This window comes from Camelus ferus, chromosome 25 (assembly GCF_009834535.1).
Source record: "Camelus ferus isolate YT-003-E chromosome 25, BCGSAC_Cfer_1.0, whole genome shotgun sequence".
Lineage (NCBI taxonomy): Eukaryota > Metazoa > Chordata > Mammalia > Artiodactyla > Camelidae > Camelus > Camelus ferus.
Genome location: NC_045720.1, coordinates 38358340 through 38367009, shown reverse-complemented (window position 1 = coordinate 38367009; position 8670 = coordinate 38358340). Strand labels below are relative to the sequence as shown.

The 8670-nt window shown below is 46.3% G+C and overlaps 1 long non-coding RNA gene across 1 annotated transcript; it reads left to right on the top strand.

Annotated features, from left to right (window-relative positions):
* The first annotated feature begins 1671 nt into the window (after nt 1-1671).
* LOC116659761 lies at nt 1672-5202 on the top strand. The gene is made up of 3 exons (XR_004315098.1): nt 1672-1681; nt 2770-2773; nt 5003-5202. It is a non-coding gene; the product is annotated as an uncharacterized LOC116659761 (long non-coding RNA).
* Nucleotides 5203-8670: the final 3468 nt, after the last annotated feature.

Here is an 8670-nt window from a genome sequence, read left to right as displayed (position 1 = left end):
GCCTGGTCGTGTCTAAGAGCACTTTGCACTTAGGGAAGGAAGGTCAGTGAGGCTAGAGGCTGTGGGGAACTAACGGAAGCTGAGGCTGAATAAAAGCAGCAACCAGGTGATGAGAAGGTGTGACGTTAAATCAGGGAGCGTGGACTTCCTCACATACGCAGCGGGGAATTCTTTGGGTTTTTAAGGAGGAGAATGACACAGATTAGTCATTAAAAGTGAGCAAAGTGGATTGTTCACTCTGAAGAACAGCACTGGGGAGACTAACAAAGGGTGTGAATTAATGCAGTGGGGAGCGAGGAGCAGGGACCTTGTTGTGGGACATTAAGGAATAGAATTGTAGTACTGACGGGGGTGAGGGAGTGGAAAAGTAAAGGAAAACTCCCAGATGTATGGCACGGAAAACAGATGGGACAGTGATACCATTGTTTGAAGAAGTAAACCTAGTTCTTAGCGAGTTTAAATTCAAACATACAAAGCTAGACATTTTTATGGGTTAATCAAGTGGGAATGTCTACTTGTCAATTATAAGTGTATTTCTGGGACTGAAATGAGATGTTCATACTGGAAATGATTTGACAGTTAATCAGTGGACGGAGAGCGGTTGAAGCCATGGGAATAAATGCCACCAACTTACAGTTTATCAAAGGAAATGGAAGGAGGGCACTTCTTGTTCAGAAAATATGGCAGATCAGAAACTTGAAGACCCACTCACTGAAGACACATAAAAACATAGGATACAATGCAGCCAATCAGCTTTTTTTAAATACCGTTATTGTGGTATGATTTCTGTTCTGTAAATTACACATATATCACATGTACTATTTGTTGAAATTTGATAGCAGTCTACACCCAGGAAACCATCACCACAATCAAGATAGATAACATTTCCATCACTCCTCAAGAGGGGCAATATTCCAAATCTCAAATTTACACCTTCCCACCCCTTCTCTCCCTGGTAACCATAAGTGTGTCTATCCATGTCTCTGGGTTTGTTTCTCTTTTGCAGTTAAGTTCATTTCTGTCTTTCTTTAGATTTCACATATAAGTGGTATCGTATGGCATTTTTGTCTCTTCTGGCTTACTTCACTGAGAATTATTACCTATATGTGCAAACATGAGTCTGCAAACAGCATTGTTTTATAGTTTTTAATGGCTGAGTAATATTCATGGCATAAATAGACCATTACTTCTTTATCCAGTCGCCAGTCAATAGACCTTTGTGTTGGTTACATGTCCTGGATATTAAAAATAGTGCTGCTGTGAACATTGAGCTGCATGTGACATTTTCAATTAGAGTTTTCTCCTGACATATGCCCAGGCGTGGGAAGGCTTGATCATAAGGTAAGTCCATTTTTACTTTTTCAAGGAACCTCCATCCTGTTTTCTCAAGTAGTAATGCAGCTCGTCTTATTGAAGTAGAGACATACTCAGAAAGTAACGGGTATTTCTAGAGGTCAGACATGAAATGCAGTGAGCTTGGCCTGTTCCAGAAGGAGAGGGCAGTCTGGCAGGACTGGAGGAGAGTGACCAGGGGAGTGTGGTACAGGCGGGATTCAGATCACGTGGGGACATGACAGGCTGGGATAAGGAACCTGGGCTTCCAGTCATCACTTGGGAACCATGAGGCACTGGTTCCAGGACTCCCCACAGATGGCAACATCCATGGATGCTGACGCCTCTTGTATACAATGACATAGGACTTACATGGAATTACATGCATCCTCCCATGTACTTTATTTTTTATATACAAATTTTTTTTCGAGTTACAGTCATTTTACAATGTTGTGTCAAATTCCAGTGTAGAGCACAATTTTTCAGTTATACATGAACATACGCATACATTCATCCTCACATTCTCTTTCGCTGTGTCCTCCTGTGTACTTTAAATCATCTCTAGATGACACATGGTATGTAAGGCAACGTGAATGCTGTGTAAGCAGTTGCCGGCCTGTGGCAAATTCAAGTGTTGCTTTTTGAAACTTTCTGTTTTCTCCCTAATATTTCCAACCCACAGTTAGTTGAATCTGCTGGATCGGGAGCCCCTAGGTACGCAGAACCCTCAAGCCCTTCCCACCTCCGAAATTTCCACTGTAAGCGCTGAAGGGGACCAAAGAGAGGAGAAGAGCGCCCTCTAGCGGCTGGAAACGCTGAGGAATTTCTTCAGCCTATGCAGCGCAAGAGAGAAAGTTTTGGGCCGACTAGCGCAAAAGGAGGGCCTGCCTGGACGGGAGAGAGGAAGGACGGCAGTGGAAGCCAGCTCGCACCCTTCCTGGAGCTAGCTGGTAGTAGTGAGGGATGCCGAGGAACTGGGGACACGTCGCGTGGGGGGGGGGCAATCCTGGCCGCCAGGTGCAGGGTTTACACAGCTGGCACCCATTTTCATGATCAAAATAACAAAGAGGGAGAGGGGCTGCCTCAGCACCAGGATCCTGACAAGGGCCAGAGCGCTGTGACCTCAGCTAGTGCGGATCCCATAGTCAGCCAGAAAAAGGAGATTCTGAGGCAAGATATTGCAGATTCCACCGCAGCCACACGGATAACTAGACCTCTAACCTGACAAAATGGACATATCAGTAACATAAATCATCCCTTTTCTCTTCCTTTGGACCTTGGGACAGGGAACAACACATCTCTTACGGGAACCATCTTTACTCCGGTAGAGAGCTCATTTTTCAGGAATAAGCATGGAGAAAAAGAGTGCGGTGATGGTTTAGCAGTTCAAAGCGAAAGCCCATCTGAGAAACGGTAAAAACATGCTTCTCAATTAAGCCGAGTTATGGCAAAAAGCAGGAGAAGCTTAAGGAAATCTCTATTAATATCCATTCACCACACAAGACTAGCCAGTCTTAAAAAGGCAGCACTTTAAATCAAGCTTTTTTTTTTCTTTTGGATACCAAAAACAATGCCATATTTTCAAACAAGGCTTGGGGTCCTAGATACGGAGAGTTGAGTGTTGAGGTTGAGAGTTGTTGATGAGGAGAACATAAAGCTGTGTATAGACAGGTAAGGAATCGAAGCCCACCGCTCGAAAAAAATTAGCCAATCATGTGTCCATTTGATTGGGAAAGAAGTAAATAACTCAAAAATGGGGAAGACATGGGATTAAATAGTGGTAGTGAGCAATTAAATCCAAGATGCATATACTTAGATTTTCATTGTGAATGTAGGAAACTTTGAGGAACTGTCTAAAAAGCAGTAACTGTAGCGTGCGCGGAAGCACACACACACAATGGGGAACAGCAGAGAGGTAAAATATGCTGCATGTATCATGATTGAGAAACAAGATCTAATAGATTATCTCATTTTTGAGACTGTTATAGCAATACTGGCCCAATTACATATAAACTTATGAACTTAGAGATGATTTATAAAAATTTAAAGAGAATTTTCATTAAAAGGCAATATAGCTTCCAAATCATTGAAGAGAAAATTAACCTCAAAAAAATTAATCAAACCAGCTAAGATGGAATAACGGAGACAGTATTTACCATCCTAGAATAAACCCCAAGATGGATAAAATCTACGAAGCAATGATTTTTAAGACACGTGAAAACGATCATCCACTAGAACCTCGTCCTGCCACCCCCATACCAAGGCTGCGAGGCCTCCTGCTGCCACTACCAAGGACGTCCACCAGGTGGCGACATTGCCTCCCTCTGCTCCTGCTGCAGAGCCAGTCCTGAGAGGTCCTGTTCCAGGTTTTGGCAGGCCGCTCCCAGAAGCGCTCTCGAGGGCTTTGGTCCCTTTTAGCCACCAGCAAAGGGGTCGAGGATGAGCAGGGAGCCCCCTTACTCACCGAAGATCTAGGAACCTATCTGATTTCTGAGCAGCCCTTTACCCTCATCTGCTGTCTTGTACTCTCCACCCGACTTCCAGAGTCCGCGGCATGGGCAGCCTGCTCGCTGGCCCCAGCCCATGAGAATCTGTTCCCCCGGCCAAGAGGCCACGCGCGGTCGTGGGCAGGGCTCCAGGCCTCTGGAGCCACGCCGCTTGGACTGCGTCCTGGCCCTGGGCTCGCGAGCTCCATGCTCTTGGGTGAGTCAGTTAACATCTCTAAGCTAGTTTCCTCATCAGTACAATGAAGACATAATCAATATGGGGGAAAAAATCAGAATCTGGGGGGGACTACATTTCTGGTGATTGAAGATTATTTTCATTTTGAATTATACAGTGAGGGACACCATACAATTTTTACTACTTCAGACTTCTAAAGGACAGCTTCTACTATTCTGAAAACTAACGCATGCACGTACACACAAACACACATGCACACACACTGACTCTGCTCCACATACATCCCCACGCACACACACATGGAGTCATGGACCAAACACCCCCATAACATACACACAACCACACACGTCCTCAGGCCCCGCACACACACGCAAGTTCACTGTCACGTACCACACACTTCCCCAGGTGCACGCGTGCGCACACACGTCACACACACCTTTGGCGTCATTCTAAATCAACTTACAATCGAGGGTCTCAGTGTCCATTGTTTCATCCACTCAGAAGCTCCTGACTTTGGAGTATGAAGCAGGAGCCCCTCCTCTCTGGAGATGGTCTTTCCCTCTTGCAGTCTCAGCAGAGCCAACATAACTGCCCTGGACCTTTGGAAGTGCAGGGCCACAGCATCCCTGGGAGTTCCCATCCTATATATGGAAACATTTTAAGTGCAGTAGGTTCTAAACTCCTGCCTTTACAAATACACATTCATTATAAGGGGGAAGGCCAGGCTCAACTTTAGAATTCCCAGACTCAGGGGAGTCCTGCAAAGAAAGTGACAGTGTGGGGAGAGCTGATTCTCAGTGTCTGACCACTAGCCTGACCCTTTTCTTCCCAATGCTGGGTCCATCCCATGCCCCAAGGAGCCTTGGATGTGCACAGGGGGACACTCAGACCTCACGTCCGGACTCTGCCCATACCCTCCACGCCAACAGCTGCCCATTGGCATCTCTGTGAGTCCTGGGAAGCTGAACTCTGGGGAGAGCCGGTGCAGTCACTAGAAGTGGGTCAGAGGCTGCTGGGGCAGGGCATTTGGGGTCCTGGGTTTCCAGAGCACGGGGTGGAGCCAATGGGCGTGTCCCCTTGGCCCTGCTGTCTCCACCCCATGGAGGGCATGGCCAGAGGGAGCGTCAGGGCCAGAGGGACCCTCTGTAGTGCAGGACCCAGGGCAGAGGTGGGGTGGGGCGGAGGGGGGTGTGGGTGGGTGGAGAGGGGGTTCCCCTTGCCGGGGTCCAAGGGCAGAAGCCCTAAGGAAGGGCCTGAGGGGGCTGTAAGGTATCCTCATTCCCATCAATTAAACAAGCTCACCGCAGGCGAGGGTGGGGAGGCTTTTGTTAGAATAAGGGAAGGCCCTCGCCCGAGGTCTGGCTGGAGAGGGCTGGGGGGCTTGCCAGGCTGATGAGGAACAGAGAGGCCATCAGCCTCTAAACATAGCCCGAATTCCTATGGGTGACACTGAAGTGCAGTGAGACACAGAAAGCACGGTAAACACAGGCCGGAAACTCAGCAGCTTTTTGCTTGGTTCACTTTCCGTCTGGCGCACCCTCTTGTAGGAGCCTTTAGCGCATCACCCAGGGCTGACCCGGCTCAGGATGGATTACAGCTGATATTCCACAGGTGGCATCACTTGCTGGTGACACGAAGCGGGCATGTTCGCCACCTCCCAAACACTGAGGCTCCTCCTGGGAGGAGCCTGCGGGCCCCCAGTCCAGCCTCTGCACCACGATGCTCCTTAGTGCCGCTCCCGGTTTGCTGCCCCGGCCTCTAGTTCTGGCCGCAACCTCGCTGGATTCTCGATAAATGGCACGCATTCACCACGTCTAAGCTTGGGGTCCAGATGTGACCATGGCTCTTATCTTCTTCCCATCAATGGAATGTTCGGGCTTCATGTCATCGTGTTGGCGGGAAGGCCAGCACCGCCCTCTTGAGGCCTCCCTGAAGACACATAGAAACATAGGACACAATGCAACCCGTCTGTTTTTTTAAAAAACACCTTTATTGTGGTACGATTTCTGTTCCATAAATTAGACACATCTCACATGTAGTATTTGATGAGTTTTCATAGGTGTCTACACCCAGAAAACCATCACCACACTCAAGATAGCTACCATTTCCATCACTCCCCAAGAGGGGCAATTTTCCAATTCCCATCTTTACCCCTTCCCACCCCATTCCCTCCCTGGTAACCATAAGTTTGTTTCTCTATGTCTGTGGGTCTGTTCCTCTTTTGTCGTTAAGTTCATTTCTGTCTATTGTTTAGATTCCACATGGAAGTGGTATCATATGGCATTTTTCTCTCTTCTGGCTTACTTCACTCAGAATGACTATCTCTGTGTCCATCCATGTTGCCGCAAATGGCATCGGTTTATCCTTTTTCATGGCTGAGTAGTATTCCATGGCATAAATAGACCACTACTTCTTTATCCAGTCACCAGTCGATGGACGTTTGGGTTGGTTCCACGTCCTGGCGATTATAAATAGGGCTGCTGTGAGCATTGAGGTGCATGTGACTGTTTGAATTAGACTTTTCTCCTGACATGTCCCCAGGCATGGGAAGGCTGGATCATAAGGTAAGTCCATTTTTAGTTTTTTAAGGAACCTCCATCCTGTCTTCTCTAGTGGCAATGCAGCCCGTCTTATTGAAGCAGAGCCATGCTCAGAAAGTAACGGGTATTTCTAGAGGTCAGACATGAAGTGCAGTGAGCTTGGCCTGTTCCAGAAGGAGAGGGCAGTCTGGCAGGACTGGAGGAGAGTGACCAGGGGAGTGTGGTACAGGCAGGATTCAGACCACGAGGGGACATGACAGGCTGGGATAAGGAACCTGGGCTTCCAGTCATCACTTGGGAACCATGAGGCACTGGTTCCAGGACTCCCCACAGATGGCAACATCCATGGATGCTGACGCCTCTTGTATACAATGACATAGGACTTACATGGAATTACATGCATCCTCCCATGTACTTTATTTTTTATATACAAATTTTTTTTCGAGTTACAGTCATTTTACAATGTTGTGTCAAATTCCAGTGTAGAGCACAATTTTTCAGTTATACATGAACATACGCATACATTCATCCTCACATTCTCTTTCGCTGTGTCCTCCTGTGTACTTTAAATCATCTCTAGATGACACATGGTATGTAAGGCAACGTGAATGCTGTGTAAGCAGTTGCCGGCCTGTGGCAAATTCAAGTGTTGCTTTTTGAAACTTTCTGTTTTCTCCCGAATATTTCCAACCCACAGTTAGTTGAATCTGCTGGATCGGGAGCCCCTAGGTACGCAGAACCCCCAAGCCCTTCCCACCTCCGAAATTTCCACTGTAAGCGCTGAAGGGGACCAAAGAGAGGAGAAGAGCGCCCTCTAGCGGCTGGAAACGCTGAGGAATTTCTTCAGCTTATGCTTTGATAACTTGAAAATAAAATATGAATAAGAAAAACTACACTAACATCAAAAGAACTGACAGCCCTTCTCATTTAATTAAAGCTTTACTTTTAACATCAGCAATGCCCACTTTCACCACTGCTCTTAAGACAGGAAAAAAAATTGTAAGTGATGAAAATAAACAAAATTGTCATCATTTTCAGATAATATGCTTGCCCTAAAAGAATTTCTGCACAATTTATTGGAATAAGACTTTATTACAGAAAAAAAAATCATGGCCTCCCCTTTCCACTCTCTGTCCTTTTAATCACATTTTGGTTTTCTTCACAGCACCTACGAGTAGCTGAAGCATCATGTGTGCAGGACAGTCCGCCTTCCCCACTGAGAGTAAACTCCTGCAAGCACTGGGGCCAGGTCTGGTCCCCAGGCTGCTCCAGTGCCCGCACAGTGGCCAGTGCACAGCGTATTCATGTTTGTTCAATAAGTTAACCTGCAGTCTCATTATGGTTTAAAATATAATCATTTACCATCCCCTCATCTCAAAACACCCACACATCACTTGCCCACAGCAACTCTACTCCTGTGTACCCAACAGAAGTGAAAATATATGTCTACCTAAGAACTTAGAGATGAATGTATACTGCAGAATCATTCACAACAGACAACAGACAAAAACTGGAGACATTCCAAATGTCCATAATCCAGTGAAGCCATCCAATTAATTACTGTTTGATGACAAAAGGCAACATAAGTACTTGTCCTGGCAATAACATGGATGAATCTCAAAATATTATAAGTGAAGAAAACACTAGATAAAAAACTTTTTTGTATGATGAAAATGTTCTAAAACTGGACTGTGGTGATGATTGCACAACTGTAAATCTGCAGTGAACTGAACATTTAAATTTTATACTATGTTTATATAGTTGTTTTAAAGTAGAAAACAAGGGACAGCCTCCTGTTGCTTGGTGTTTGGTCAATTTTTAAAAAATCAATGTAGTATAAAGAGAGGGATGAGCATTTTAAATGAGCTTGTAACATGAATTAATAAAGTCCAAACTGCAAGATGTGGGACCCCGACAGTTAGCAGCAGCTGCAGTCTCATACTCTCCCCCTATGCCCGGCCCCTCCAGTCTGCCTCAAAGGCAATTCTCAGAGTCTGCACTGGACCCCACCACCAGCACCCCCCAGCACCCAGGCAGGAGGCTCTGGGAGGACCTGGGCTTGGAGATACAAATCCATCAGTGCCAGCACTAAATCCAAGCTACAGAGAAAAAGTTT